The sequence below is a fragment of the Cebus imitator genome, unplaced genomic scaffold (assembly GCF_001604975.1).
Source record: "Cebus imitator isolate Cc_AM_T3 unplaced genomic scaffold, Cebus_imitator-1.0 Scaffold167, whole genome shotgun sequence".
In the NCBI taxonomy this organism is placed as follows: domain Eukaryota; kingdom Metazoa; phylum Chordata; class Mammalia; order Primates; family Cebidae; genus Cebus; species Cebus imitator.
This window is the reverse complement of record NW_016107482.1, coordinates 752,433-768,319: the sequence shown is the minus strand read 5'-3', so window position 1 is coordinate 768,319 and position 15,887 is coordinate 752,433.

The window sequence follows — 15,887 nt, the reverse complement described above, 5'->3', positions numbered from 1 at the left end:
ATATATATATATATATATATATATATGTGTGTGTGTGTGTGTGTGTGTGAGTGTGTGTGTGTACGTTTGGTGTGTTCATGTACATATGTGTTTATATATGGAGATATAGAAATAAAAATAATAGATGAGATACATAAAAATAGTAATAGATGAAGATACATGTGTATATATTAGGGGTACACACACACAAACCCACACATATACCTAAGGGCCTAAACAAATAGCTGTCTTTTAAATGAGCAGTGTATAATTCACTTGTGCAATTAAATTTGTGAGTCTCAGTAGAGAATGAGTGGCACCTTGAATGGAAGGCTTCCCTGAATCTAGAAGACAGTCGTGAACTTAGGTGTAATTATCTTGCTGTAGAAGGCACTTCCGGATCAGGAGTACCAAAAGAGTGTGGGTCCCACAGAGTCAACAGTGCTGACAGGGTGAGTGGTTACATGGTATTCCCAGAGAAAGCATGTATCCAGGCTAGGACGCCCAACTCTAATAAGGATGACCTTGACCTAGGTTATACTTTTACAAAAGTATAAGAGACCATGTGGACGTGTATATGGGGTAAGTGAACAGTCACTAGTGGAGCAAGACTAAAGAGATCATCTTCAATGTCATGTGCATCCTGAGACCATGGAGATCTTCCCACTGACTTTGGGCTTCCCATTTATTCAATAATCTTAGACATGGACAATATCTTTGATATTGCATAGTACAGTGGTTTTCAAACCGTGATTCATAGACTCTCAGGGGCTCCGAAAAGTAGGTCAGCAGCTGGAATTAGTTATGCAGGAGGTGGAAGACACAAACAGAAGGTGGGTTTCTATGCAAGCCCCTACACCTGCTTGCACACACTCAGGCTTAGTAGAAACATGGTTTATTTTATGTGTTGTAAACTCCAGGATTTTTTTCCTCCAATAATGTAATCTTTCATATTTTTCTTAATCACAAAACCATGGATGCTTATTGTAATATTTCAAGCCATAATACAAAAATATAGAAAGAAAAATAGTTTACTAAGTTTATCTCTGAGGAAATCAGTGTCTGGGGTGTATCCACTTATACGAACATGTAAACATAATTTTCTATTTTCTATCTTTTTCTTTAACTCAGAAATTGAGTCTCATTATTTGTATTACTTTGCAATTTACTTATTTTATTTGTTAATATATCACAGATATTTTCTAGATTTATAGAAGTGTATTTCAATTCTTTTTTTTTTCTTTTACACCTAGCAATTTTTAAAGCTACAATATGTTGTTATTAACTATAGTCACCATATTGTACAATAGAACTATTGAACTTATGTCTTTATTTAACTGTAATTTTGTATACTTTGACCATCTCCTGGACCTCACTCCACCACCATTGCACCCTTTGTTTCTATGAGAAATTTTTCTTTTAATTAAACACTTTGTTTGATAGAATTGTCAATTCACATGAAGACAGAAAAATAATGTAAGTATCCCATTAACCCGCTATCCTGTTTTCTCAATGTTAACATCTCGCAAAACTACAGTACCCGTCATGATCCCAATGGTAACGCTGACAGAGTCAACAAACAGAATATTTTCATCACAAGGATTCCTTATGTCACTCTTCTATAGCTGCATCACTTCCTTCTTGCTTTCACATGCCACTCAATCTTAACTCCTAGCAACCACTAATCTTTTCCATTTCTCTAACGCCATTTTAAGTACATTATATCAGTGGAATAATATAGTTGGTATCCATTTGGCTTTTTTTTTTAATTCAGCATAATTCTCTTGAGAGTCCTGCAGTCTATTGCTTGTATCAATAGTTCACTTCCTTTTATTTCTGAGTGATTTTCCTTGTTACGAAGACACCCATTTGTTAGCCATTTACTACTAAGGGTATCAGTGTTGGTTCTCGTTTTTTGCTAATGTGAATAAAGATGCTATAAACAGTTTTTTTGTGTGTGTGTGTATTTATGAGTGTAACTTTTTATTTCTCTGGTAATAATTCCCAATAATGCAATTACTGGATTTTATGAAGCTGCATGTTGATCTTTACAAGATACTGTCAAAATGCTTTCTAAAGTTACTGTACCATTTCACATTTTCACAGCAATAGATGAAGTGTCAGTTATCCCAGGATGCTTGGTGCTGCCATTAATTTTCAACTTAACTGTCCTTATAGGTGTATTGTGATATCTCATTGTGGTTTTAATTTTTTTTTCCTAATGTCTGATGATCTTTCCATGGGGTTATTTTCCAGCTCTATATCGTCTTCCATGAAGTGACTCTTCATGTCCTTTCCATATTTTCTAATTGGATTGCTTTTTGAATGTTGATTTTTGTGAGAAATTTATTGATTCTACACAATAGTCTTTGATTAGATAGGCACTATTGTATTCTAGCCTGTAGGTTTATTTCATCTCCTTAACAGGAACTCACATAACACCAAACATTTTAATTTTATTTAAGTCCAATTTATCAATTTCTCTTTTTATGGTCATACTTTTGGTGTGAAGTCTAAGAACTTTTTACCTAATACTAAATTTCAAAGACTTTCTTCTACATTTTTTCCCTAAATTGTTATAGTTTTATGATTTACAGTTAAGCCCATAATCAGACTCAAGTTAATATCTATATAAGTGATGACACTTACACCATAACTACCATTGTGTCCTCATATTTTTCCCAATGATTTTTTTTCTCAATCCACTGGGTTCAAGGACTGAGGTGAGCCCCAGTGGATATTTAGTGAAAATCTCAGACACTACTTATCCTAACTAATAACAAAAGTATTTTAATCACATTTGGGAAGGAAATTGCTAATACCTAGAAATATCAGAGTTTACATAAATGATATTCTCTTAAGAATTTTTCCTTTATCATCACCAGCATCCCTCTACTTCTATAGTTATGGACATTATTTCTTCTTATTCAGGGCATGATAATTTCTCTTTTCTTTTTGGTAGTTCCCCATACATTTTCTTCATTCCTATTCTACCCCTCCCCCCACCACCCCACTCAAATTATCTATTCTCTTTTTTATTAGCCATAGTCAACTTTTGAAACACTGTTATATTATTGGTTTCTGATTTTTTTAAGATAAAATATTTATCCTGGAAGCAATAAAACAAAATGAAATTTTTAAAAGGAACCTCAGAAGGCTCTCATTTTCAGCTTCATATTTCACTACTTACCTTGGGTCTTTGTGCTTCAGCCTCCCTGTCCAGTTTCTGTATCCCCATAATTCACCCACCTAGGTCATTGGCCTCTTCACCTACAATTCAATCATCTTGAATACATCTCAGGCTCTCACACGTTCATCCATTTTCCTAGATAATTTATTAACTTTCTACATACTAGTTAAAGCATCATTTCCTAAGGATGACTAACTCCACATTCCTTTTTGCTGTGGAATCATATTCCTTTTTTCATGGCACTTCTCTTAGGTGTCATTTTACATGGATGAGTAAAACAGTTGATGTTCGTTTCCTCCACTTTAGGTTCCCCTCAACTGAAATAGTCCAGAAAGGGTTTTGCTCCCCATTCAATCTCTATCAACTAACCTAGTGTCCAACAGTAACACATGTTCAGTAAATGTTGGTTAAATTATTTATGAAAGGTGAGAATCAAANAAAAAAAAGAAAAAAAAGAGGAAAAGGAAGAAAAAGAGAAGGAAGGAGAAACAGAGGTTCCAAGAGGAAAGGTGAGAAAAACAAAAATAGCAAGAAGGATATGTTGTAGTGACCTGTTTTTCAAACATAGTTCTGTTACTATTTACCTGTTAATAAATTAGCACTGATAAGTCTGTTGTGAGGATGATATGAAGTAGCCATGTAAAACAGCTATGACGGAGCCTGGAACATTAAATAGCGATACTTAGTCAGTGTTAGGTTACTTGCCTCTGTACCTAACATTAGCTGGTAGATTTTCTCTTAGATGATCGTGAATTCAGTGTAAGTCTTTTGTTTAATTTGGGTCCTCATCCATCACACAGATTATTAAATTGTTATACTTTGATAATTTACTACTGCTAAAGCCATTTAATTTTTCATGAATATCAGACAATACTGTAACATAACTCGGGGTGAGCATAAAAATTTTCAGAAGCCCTCGAAGTCTTTAATTATAAAATGATGTGCAATTTTATTTTCAGCTCCCTTTGAAAAGTTGAGAAAACATAACCCCCATTTTGTATTCATCACACTAAATCTCATGAAATACTCCATTGGTTTTATGATCATTGCCATTAGCAGGTAAGTGCTTGTATTATTTTCCTCCCCGATAGTTAGAAAACCTGTTAGATCATTATTTTCTGTGGCTGTGTTCTGCCCCAAGATTTCTTGTTCCTCAGGCATCTATAAGTTTTAGCAGGTATACTTCTTAGTGTCGACATTTTATTCTAAAAGATTTTTTGCAGATTTGCTTTTCCAAGGTTATAATTGCATACACATAATAATTTAACTGGGCACAGATAGTGTTGTGTTAAAGTAGAGTGGCCTTCAACAAGTTACTTCTACACTCAACTGTCCCCTCTCCACAATGGGAATAATAGGAGCTTCAACCTTTTAGGTTTTTGATGGGGATTAAATGACCTAGTAAGTATCTAGTGCTTAGAAAAATATCTCACAAATAATGTAAATTAGATATATTTCTTGCTTGAGTCTCAAAATAATCCTGGGTAATAGGAATTGTAATAAACAATGTTTAGGAATTTTATTAAGCAACTTTTTTGCAGATTTGCTTTTACAAGCTTATAGTTGCATATACATAATCATTTCACTGGACACAGATAGTGTTGTGTTAAAGTTGAGATGCCCAGGCTTTAAATCCAGACCATCAGGGCTTGAACGCCAGTTATCTTTTACTGGAGGTATAATCTGGGTAAAATTTTTTTACCTATCAAACCTTCAGTTTGCTTATGGCAATTCCTATTACCCAGGGTTATTTTAAGAATCAAGCAAGAAATAGATCTAATTTATATATCTGTGAGATATTTTTCTAAGTGCTAGATATTTATTACATCATTTAATCTTTGTCAAAACCCTGAAAGGTTCAAGCTACTAACATTCCCCTTGCAGAGGTGGGACAGTTGCGTGTAGAAGTAACTTGCTGAAGGCCACACAATTAGAAAGTGGTCACACAGGATTTCAATCCAGACAGTGGTACTCCAGAGGCTGCAGTGTCATTGGCTGTGCTATTGCACCTTCCACAGTACTGACCTCTTATGCACTCACATGCCCAGGGCTGTCATAAAATCCTTGTGGCCTCCTAGTCCTGCTGTTAACTGCATTGGTAAGAGTAATGTGTCAATAGTGCTTGTGTCACTACACATGTCTCAGATTTGGTAGGAGCCAGTGCCCAAGGGCACATCTTTGTATTCTGGCTGTATTTTGGTCTGAATGGCAGTGGATATACTTGTACATGCTATAACAATGCACTTTTGTTTGGGTTAGGCTGAATCAAGCACTTACAGAATCAGATAACAGTAAAAGGATCAAATATAGAGATCACATTCAAGATAGAATCATGAAGTCTAAGAACTGGATGAGACCACGCTGATAGTAGCTGGCTATTATTTCACTTTTAAGATAAATAACTTGCATTTCAAAGACGTTTAAAGTGTCATAGTCCTCATCACACTTTCCAGATAGAGAAAATGTTTTTATTCACATTTTACCATCACAAGAGCCCTTTCCGGCAGGCATTGCTAGGCTCATTTTAGAGTCGAAAGCACTGAAGTCATTAGAGGTTACAAAATTTGATGGAAGATACAGGTGGTAATGGCGAAACCTGAGTTTGAAATCTGGGCTTTTCTTGTTCTTCACTGGAGATCCATTGTTTTAAGAATGCATCCATTTCTCATTATGCCTTTTATTCCTGTGTGTATACAGAGTGATACAGTGGAGCAGAAAGAGATGACACTTTGGTGCAAAAGAGAGCTGGGGTGAAATACAGAAATATTCCACTGACTCATCATTTGGCCTAATACCTTCATTTCCTTAGGCCTCAGGATCTTCAGTTCATGAAGTAGAACCTAACTCAAAGAAATATGCAGAGCATCTGTGGAACCTCTGCAATGCATCTCAGCAAGCAGCATATTCATTTTATTTGCATATATTTACTTTACTTTGAATTTCCACCCGTTACCTTATCTCCCAGAAACTCTGGATGTGACTCTAGATGGCAGAGCTAGAGGCCACAGAGATAGTGTCTAGAAAGACTCCCAACCAAGGATGAGACACAACAAACTGCTCATTTGAACAGCACACAGAGAGAAAGAAATGTGTCGTCTACCAAGGCATGGATAAGTAATGTCTTCCACAAGATGGGAAACTATGAGGCAAAATAAATGATAATGTAATAATGGGACTTACACACAGGTTTAAAAAAAGGTGCAGACCTTCTTCATGCTACCCACGAAAAGAATCTGAGTACAGACAAGTGGGGTGTGAGGGCAGAAAGGTGGGCATGCTCTTATCATTAGAGGCTGCCAAAGGTTTGTTTCCAAGTATTTTTTATTTATTTATCTTGTATTATACTTTAGGTTCTGGGGTACATGTGCAGAAGGAGCAAGTTTGTTACATAGGTATTTCTCCTAATGCTGTCCAGCCCCTAGCTCCCCACAGCCCTGCTATCCCTCCCCTAGTCCCCCATTCCCCAAAGGGCCTCAGTGTGTGGTGTTCCCCTCCCTGTGTCCCTGTGATTCTCATTTTTCAATACCACTTATAAGTGAGAACATGCGGTGTTTGCCTTTCTGTTCTTGTGTTAGTTTGTGAGAATGATGATTTTCAGTTTCATCCACGTTCCTGCAAAGGCCATAAACTCATCCCTTTTTATGGCTGCATGGAATTCCATCGTGTATATGTGCCATATATTCTTTATCCAGTCTATCATTGACGGGTATTTGGGTTGGACCAACTTCAAAGACCAAAGGTAGATAAAGCCACGAAGAAGGGAAGAAATCAGGGCCAAATGGCTGAATCCTCCAAAAACAAGAATGCCTCTTCTTCTCCAAGGCATCACAACTTCTCACCAGCAAGGGAACAAAACTGGATGGAGAATGAGTTTGACAAATTGACAAAAGCAGGCTTCAGAAGGTGGGAAATTACAAACTGCTCCAAGCTAAAGGAGCATGTTCTAATCCAATGCAAGGAAGCTAAGAACCTTGAAAAAAGGTTAGACAACATGCTAACTAGAGTAATCGGCGTGGAGAAGAACATAAACGACTTGATGGAGCTGAAAAACCCAGCACAAGAACTTTGTGAAGCATACACAAGTTTCAATAGCCAAATCGATCAAGCAGAAGAAAGGATATCACAGATTGAAGATATATTCAATGAAATAAAGCAAGAAGCCAAGTTTTTTTATTTGTTTGTTTTTCCAAAGTAGATAAGATTATCTAAGCACAGCCAGAATACCTGGGCAGGAAACACATATCCCCAGTTCCACCAGTTTCCCAAGCAGAAGAAAGGATGGATGAAAACATGGGTGCCTAAAGAATCAGAGGCAGGAGCCGACGTAAGATGAGACCATGAGGAAGGCAGTACCTCCTTGTGCAAAATTCCTGAGCATTTGCTTAAAGCCAGTATCTTCCCTGCTCAGATGAGAAATTAAAGAGTTCTTTATTTTTATATACCAAAATAAAGTGACTTTTTTTCTCTTTTACATAGCAAAATATTGGGCAAAGTAGTTGACCAGAAGGGAAAATTAGCAGAATCTTTCAAAACTAAGAAAGACACAAACAGAATGGAAATTAGACTAGAAAGACAATCTTAATTTTGGAAGGGGATGAAGGAAATATTGTGCTCTTTAAAAGCTACCTTTCAGGAAATTTCTATAGGCGTGTTTTAACCCAAAACCTTCTAGGGCTGAATTTGCTGTAGGTGGCACTTAAATACTTTGATTCTGACAGTAGGGGGAAAAAATGAAGTCTATAATCAATGAAGAAAACCAGATCAAAGGTTAGGAGACCTCACTCCAACCCTGGTACAAAATAGCTACATAACTATTTACCCAGTGAATAAATATCCTAGCTAGGTGCTAAGCCTCATTTATAAATACTTGATTATAATACTGTCTTTTCTACCTTACAAGGCTATTGAAAGGATCAAATTATATCCAAATACAGCTTTGTAATAATGATAATAACAATGATAATAACAATGCTGATCATTAGTTTTAATTGTGTTTGCAATAACTTCTCAATTAACGTGCATGTGGAATTTTCATGATACAATACCCAATTTCAGAAAATGACTGAGATGAAAACACCTTAATATTTTATGAGAAGGGTTGGAAACAAAAGCCTTTAACAAATATTCATAATACAGGCTGAATAAAAAAACATGATATTGCAAGTTTGGATTTAAATGCAGAATAGTGAGTATCTTTTTTCTGGATTCAGAAAGTAATTCAGTGCATAATAACTGAATTGTTAACATAAATTCTCAGAGGGGAGTGCTCACTCTCTCTCTCTGAAATATAGCCCATGTGATTATTTTAAGTTAATTAGAACTGACTATTTTGGGGCTGAGTAGAAAGTTCCCAGAGACTAATATGGGCATAATTTACATCTTGTTTATGAATGAGTCTTCAATTCCGGGTCTAAATGTCATCAATAAGCAAACAAAAAGTGGATCAGTCAGTCAAATATCTGGTATTTTTAAACCATTTTGTTTATATATACTTCAAATGAGTGTTTAGTCTTCCCTATTATCCATGTGCACATATGTAGACACACACACAGAATAATAATATTGGGTAGTTTATATGGACAGAACTCAGGATGTGTGTAAATGGGTAGATGATGCTAAGATTATATAGGAAAGATAGGCAGCTCATTTAGAAATAGTCTTATACACCAGTCTTACCCCATACCCCTTTTCAATCAATCATGCCCCAAAGACAGCAAATATTTTTTGATGCTGTGACTGAAAGGAAAAGATCCCCTTCATGAAGGATAAGACACTGATTGGGATGTGGTTAATGAGGAGGACGATAACACACAGCTATTTGAAGGCTGTTCACAGCGTCCTCACCTCTATGACTTTATTGTTCTATTTTTACCTTATCTGATTAATCAATTGACCCTACGTTCTGGCAGAGCAGTGTCTTCATAGTTGCTGTTACGTACAGTGGTTTCAGCAAGCTTCCAAGGCCGTGCCTGGTGTACCACAGGCACTCACAAAATATGTATGGAAAAAAAGATGAAGGTAATCTCAGGCAAGAAACATGTTGACTATCAAGTTGTGTTTGAAACACCAAGTACTCTTTCTAATCAACCATAGACCACATCCACGCTAGCCAATAAGTGCAGTGGGGAATAAAATGTTTTAGTGAAAAATATATAATGCTGCTCTCAAGAAAGAAAGGCAGGAAAGAAAGGAGGACTCATGGAATGCATACATTCTACCAGGATCTCAGCTACTGAGTTTTCACATAGTGTCTCATTTAATACTTGTAACCATTCCATTTGAGGGACATCTTTAACTCCCTCTCACAGATGAGGAAAACAAAAGTAATAAGGTGAAGTAACTTGCCCAAGATCCAACAGTTAAGAAATATTAGAGGGAAAATTCTATTTTTGGTCCTTCTGATTTAAATCCAACACTCTTTTTTGTAATACCAATTTAACTTTTGAAAGATTTCAAAATAATTTGGGTAACAAGAGCAACAGGAAATAATTAGAAAACTTTCTTATAGAATATAATGAAGTGTCATATATTTTAGACTAGGAATTGATTCTTATTTTTTCCTTCTTTTTCACAAGTCCTCTTTATGAATGGAATTGATTCCTGAGGCAGTGAGAAGCAGAGAGAACAAGCATTTCTACTGACATGCTTTATTCTACAACAAGCTAATTCTTGAGGAACCGAAAACTTTTAAAATCTCCACAGTCAAAAGACTCAAACTCAAGATTTGAGCTACAAAATTTCTGCCATTTTCATTCCATTGTGAAGTTGCTGTGTAAACTATGACAAAGAAGGTAACACTGTGATAAATCACCTATCTGTTAAATTCTTACACAGATGATTCAATTAATAGCATAAAATTAAACACCACTATAAAGCCTTTATTATGTCTCAGTGAGATTAAAGAAATAATTCACTAGATATCACAAAAGACGTAGAGTAAGCATGGTTCAATATTACTACATGAAACTATATTACTATAGACAATGAATGAATAAGTAAATACACACACGAACAATAAAAAAATTGGGCTAAGAATTTCATTAAGATTTTAAAAGTGTCTGTACCTTATGCTTTAAATTGATTTTTGTTCTTTCAAGCTCCCTATCAGATGTTTCATTGTATCTGTGAGCCACTAACAGCAACAAATTACATTGTATTCTGGTTACTATAGCAGACCTTAAAATCCCTAAGCAAACTGATTTTTTAAATGGAGCCTCTCTTCATAATTAGAATGCCAAATAATTGTCATTTCAAATAATTAAACAGATTTAAATAGTTCCTTATCTTTGGTGCTTTCTCTTTCTGAAATGTATTCAAAGGCTTATTTATTTATGCATGGATTCTTACATCTTTGGGCTAGATGCATAAATTTTTAACAGCTGAAATACTCATGAAAAAACTACCTACACAAATATGCATAAACATGCACACAAAGCTATCAAGTTCTATGACATTGGTACTCATTTTCTAAATATCCTTACCATTTTTTGGTTTATCTGCTCATTGTTGCAAATGAAAACTTGTCAAAAGAAATATATTTTTCAAAATTAAAATCATGAGCTAAAGACTTTAAATGTCATCATGTATACATTTTAATTTCACTGCTTTTCCCAAATTAATTAGTGGTATTCTAGCACATGTAAGAAAGTTCTAAAGTAGTTTCTTTCTGACTGATTGCCTTATTAATTAAACATAGCATGGGACTTTAGATCTTGTTTTAAAAAGAGTCAGAAATAACCTGAAATACAGTTTTTACAAAGGTAATTTATTGGTTTTGATGAACCAAATCATTTGAGTTTAACACTGAAGACCAGATAGGCACCTCACTAATTTAGTTAACAAGTGTTCTGTCAGATACCTCTGCTAGCTTACTATATAAACTGACCCAAAACTCCTGATGAGGATGCTTGGAAAAACTATATTGAGTAGATAATTAAGTAAATAAATATATAAATATAGAGAAATATTACTGCATAGAATTAAGCAAAAAAGAAATGGAGAGGTACACTATTATTTGGAATCTCTTTGAGGCATCTGTCAAATCTGAAAAAAGTTACTGAGAGTGAGATGATATTACGAGTTAAACAGAAATTTCAAGAAAAATCCATGAGAAATGTACATATGATCCAGGAACTGCACTACTAAATAAATATCTAATATAAAAGCTAACACATGTGAAATAAAGCTAAAATAATGAAAAATTAATTTACCTGTACATTTATGATTTGTGTACATTTCTGTGCTTATATAGTTTAATAAGAAAATATTTACTTAAATTATAACATAACAAAATAAAATAAAGGACAAAATATTAATAGATACAAAGACATTTAATACATAAATAAATTAAATAAAATTAAATACATAAATGCATAAAATAAACTTTGAATAATTTTTTAGAAAACTAAAAAGTACACAATTGTCTTAAATCTGATACCAGGTAACACTTAGAGCAAGCCTCTCATTTCAGGGAAAAATATTGTGGTTTTCTCTCTGAGTTTGGAAGACTATTGCACTCTCAGGTTCTATTCACTATTATACTGAGAGTGTTCTAATGGATGCAATCAGACATGAAATAATAAAACTATTAAAATTTTGAGCACTAGGTTATTTAAAAAAAAACCAGAGAAACACATATTAGTAGACATAACAATGCAAATTTTTAAACAATGCCTGATTAAATGTCAACTACATATCTGTATTTCAGCAACAATTAGAAGCGGAGATTTAGAAAATAAAATATTTGAATGCATGAAAATAGCACTAAATACCTAAGAATAAATAAAAGTTGTGCTAATCCTCTACATAAAAATATCAAAAATTATTATCAAGATACATTATAAAACACTGAAATATGTGGGATTTTTTCAATAAATTTTGTTGAGTCTATTGAAAATCTGTACTAAAAATACAGCCATTGACAATCTACTTCATGTCATACATATAAATGAATTTCAGAGGGACTGCAGATTTAGAAGAAAGAATAAAGTACAATAAATTATTTACAAAATAACATAGGATAATAGCTTCATGACTTGGAGGCAGTGACTTCTTCAACATGATATAAAGAACACTAATGCTAAAAGGAAGTAATTGATAAATTTTACTACATTAAAATAAAAAAAAACTTTTAATGAAAGCACAATTAAGAAAGTGCAAAGGCAAGTCATAGTGTATGCATTTAAAACGTATATAATTAACACAGGGTACATGCATTGAATATACAAATAACTACCACACACTCAAAAAAAGAAAAAAACAGACAAACCAAAAGGAAAAGGAACAATTTAAACAGATATTTTCCAAAAGTGGATACCTAAATTGTCAATAAATATATAAAATAATGTTTTCTGTTATCAAATATCAGGGAAGCAAAATTTAATTACACAGTGAGATATAATAAAAACTCAGCAGAATTCCTAACATTGATTAATTTTGTAATATGAAAATTTAATGAAGATATGGAGCTATTTAAATTATCACTTACTGAAGATAGAAATAAAGACCCCTGTCTTACAAAATCTATTTGTCAAAACCTACCAACACTACACACCAACCCTACGATTTTATTCTTAGGTATATACCCAATATATATTTGCATTTATGACCAAAATCTACAAAAATCTACAAAACTTTATCATAATATATTAAACTATTCTATATGTTATATTATGTTTAAACAACTAGTTTAAAACTTTTAAATTTGAAACAAAATAGTTTTAAGTTGTAAACTATTATGTTTTGAAACTTGAAGCAACCCAAATGTCCATCAGCATTACAATGAATACATAAAACAATGTGTTGTAGTCACACAATTGAAAACTTTATAGCAGTAATCTCTGATGATAGTTTGTATTTCGGTGGAATTGGTGGTGATACCAACTTTATCATTTTTTATTGCCTCTATTTGATTCTTATTTCTTTTCTTTTTTATTATTCTGGCTAGTGGTCTATTTTGTTGATCTTTTTAAAAAATCAGCTCCTGGATTCATTTATAATTTGAAAGGTTTTTGTATCTCTATCTCCTTCAGTTCTGCTCTGATCTTAGTAATTTCCTGGAAGTAATGCCATAGATCTACATCTATCTGATTTTGTCAGGTTTGTTTTTGACAAACAAAAATTAACTTCAGATAGATTAAAGATTTAAACATAAGACCAAACACCATAAAAACCCTAGAAGTAAACATAGGCAACACCATTCAGGACATAGGCATAGGCAAGGACTTCATGACTAAAACATGGAAAGCTATGGCAACAAAAGCCAAAATAGACAAACGGGATCTAAGTAACCTAAAGAGCTTCTGCATAGCAAAAAAACACTCATTAGAGTAAACCAGCAAACAAAAGAATGGGAAAAATGTTTTGCAATCTACCCATCTGACAATGGCTAATATCCAGAGTCTACAAAGAACTTAAATTTACAAGAAAAAAAACAAACAAACCCATCAAAAAGTGGGTGAAGGATATAAACAGACAATTTTCAAAAGAAGACTTTTATGCAGCCAACAAACACATGAAAAAGTGCTCATCATGGAGAAATGTAAATCAAAACCACATTGAGATACCATCTCACACCAGCTAGTATGGGAATCATTAAAATATCTAGAGACAGATGCTGGAGAGGATGTGGAGAAATAGGAATGCTTTTACGCTGTTAGTGGGAGTGTACATTAGTTCAACTGTTGTGGAAGACAGTTTGGTGATTCCTCAAGGATCTAGAAATAGGAATACCATTTGACCCAGCAATTCCATTACTGGGTATATACCCAAAGGATTATAAATTATTCTGTTATAAAGGCACATGCACACGTATGTTCATTGTGGCACTGTTTACGATAGCAAAGACTTGGAACCAACCCAAATGCCCATCAATAATAGACTGGATAAAGAAAATGTGGTACATGTACACCATGGAATACTATGCAGCCATAAGAAACGATGCATTCATGTCCTTTGCAGGGACATGGATGAATCTGGAAACCATCATTCTCAGCAAACTGAAACAAGAACAGAAAACCAAACACTGCATGTTCTCACTCATAAGTGGTTGTTGAACAATGAGAACACATAGACACAGGGAGGGGAACATCACACACTGGGACTTGTTGAGGGCTGGGAGAGCTAGGAGAGGGATAGCAGGGTGTGGCAGTAGTGGGGAGAGATAACAGTAGGATAAATACCTAATGTAGATGAAGGGGGGATGGATTCAGTAAACCACCATGGCACATGTATACCTAGGTAATGAACCTGCATGTTCTGCACGTGTACCTCAGAACTTAAAGTATAATAAAAAAAAGACAACTTTATAGCAATTAAAATGAACAAGGCAGAGATTTCCATTGTATTTCCTTTGCTCTTTTGTCAAAAGCCAGTTGACTATATTTTTGTAAGTCTATTTCTAAGCTGTATATTATGTTGCATTGATCTGTCTTTTCTTTCAGCAATATTACATGGTTTTGATTACTGTAGCTTTATAGGAAGTCTTGATGTCAGGTAGCATTAGATTTTGATTGGAGTTGCCTTGAATCAATGAGTAAAGTAGAAAAGAGCTACATTTTGTTGATATTAAATTTTTTATTCATGAACATGGGATACTTCTCCATTTATTTAGATTTTCTATGATTCCTTTCATCCAGGTTTTGTATTTTTCCTCACATAGATATTCCATATCTTTTATTAGTATTGTGGTATTAATGTCACATTCTGCTTGTCTATGCTGGCATATAGGAAAGTGATTGACTTTTGCATTTTAATTTTTATGTGGCAACCTTGCTATGATCACTTATTAGTTTCAAGGATTTTTGTTTTTTTTTCAGACTTTCTACATAAACAATTATGTTATCTACTATCAAAGATAGTTTTATTTCTTATTCTCAGTTGAAATATATTCGATTTCCTTTTTCTTCTCTTACTGCATATTTAGGACTTCAACTATGATGAAAGGTTTCGGTAAGATGACAAAACATTTTTGAAAGAAATGAATGAAGGCTATATACATGAAGGAGTGTGCCATGGTCATATGTTATCTTAAGTTAACTTACAGATTAAATGAAATCCTAATCAATACCCCAGGCCTTGCTTTTGTGTGTACAAAAGTGTGATGATTAATAAGCTGAGTCCATATGTATATTTAAATACCAAAAATGGAACACCACATTAAGACTTATATAGTTATAGTAATTAAGACAGTAAAATATTAGGAATACAATAGATAGAAAGAGACATATGAAATGGAACAAAAATAATGAGCTAGAAACAATTATAAAAATATATATGGACCTTTGATTTATTACACTATTGATTCTATAAAAATTTTAAAGAAAGATAATATTTTTAATGTGTGGTATAATTTTTATATAAATATGAAAAAAATTGACATTCACACCACAATATACACAAAACAGTTCCAAAGGTATTGTACATTAGAATATAAAAGCCAAAACAATAAAATGTTTGTAAAACACAGTAGAAAAACTACATTTAAGAATTTGATATATGATGGCCGTTTAGGAACAGCTCAGGATTGCAGCTCCCAGTGTAAGCGCAGAGGGTGAGTGGACGCCGTGTTTTTATTGCCCACAGACTAGGAAATTCCCTGGCAGAGGTGCTCCACGGTCACCAGCGCGGCTGTTTCGGCCAGCAAGGCTGTGCCGGCCAGCGCCGCTGCTTTGCCCCGCGCGGCTGCTTTGTCGGCGCCCCGGAGCCGCGGTTCTCCGTA